The sequence below is a fragment of the Schistocerca nitens genome, chromosome 8 (genome assembly GCF_023898315.1).
Source record: "Schistocerca nitens isolate TAMUIC-IGC-003100 chromosome 8, iqSchNite1.1, whole genome shotgun sequence".
In the NCBI taxonomy this organism is placed as follows: domain Eukaryota; kingdom Metazoa; phylum Arthropoda; class Insecta; order Orthoptera; family Acrididae; genus Schistocerca; species Schistocerca nitens.
Window position 1 is genome coordinate 301,232,153 of NC_064621.1, and position 885 is coordinate 301,233,037.

The 885-nt window shown below is 42.4% G+C and overlaps 1 pseudogene; it reads right to left on the reverse strand.

The window, feature by feature from the left end:
* Window positions 1-237: 237 nt before the first annotated feature.
* On the reverse strand, window positions 238-355 carry LOC126199840 (5S ribosomal RNA; annotated as a pseudogene).
* Window positions 356-885: the final 530 nt, after the last annotated feature.

Consider the following 885-nt stretch of genomic DNA (forward strand, 5'->3'; position numbering starts at 1 on the left):
CACATCGTTTAACCCCACAGTGGCCACACTACTTACCCCCCCACTGAGGAAAGCAGCCAACTTATCTCTTGGCCGAATTCACCAATCACAACGAAAATTAAGCACATCTTAAGATATTACTGTCTCTGTAAGAATTTTTTCTAAAAACTAAAACTAAACTCCTCCTGAACAGGTCATGAAGGCCCAACGGTACTGACTCTCCTCAGTTTGCCTCACAAGGGCTGAGTGCACCCCGCTTGCCAACAGCGCTCGGCAGACCGGATGGTCACCCATCCAAGTGCTAGCCCAGCCCAACAGCGCTTAACTTCGGTGCTCTGATGGGAACCGGTGTTACCACTGCGGCAAGGCCGCTGGCAAGAATTTTTATTACATTCCTAAAAAGTTCTTAATGTTAGCTGACATTTTTGTATTCGGCTTTTAGCTGCTAGACTACGCATTTTGTTGTAAAATACAACTGAGAACTGCATGCCACACAAATACTTGATTCAGGCTGCACATGGCCACTGCCCTACCCTGTTCAACATAATAAACAACACATAGGCGACCTAGTGATTTGTGATGTTGCAGTAAACCCTGTTTGGATGGGACAATAGGTGTCAGGATAGGTGGGTGGAAAATTGAATGTAGAAGATTTGCAGATGACATGGTGATTCTCACAGAAAATCAAGAGACGCTGACTCAAATGCTAAATGAACTGAATGAGGCCTGTGCAGTATATGGTATGAAAATTAATAAAAAGAAAACTAAAAGCATGGTCATAGGCTTAAAGAAAAGAAAAGTTAAAATTAAGTTGGGGTCAGAAATCATTGAACAGGTAAGAGTATTCAAGTATTTGTGAAGTTGGATTAAAGAAGACATGGATTGCCAACAAGATATCAAAGTGAG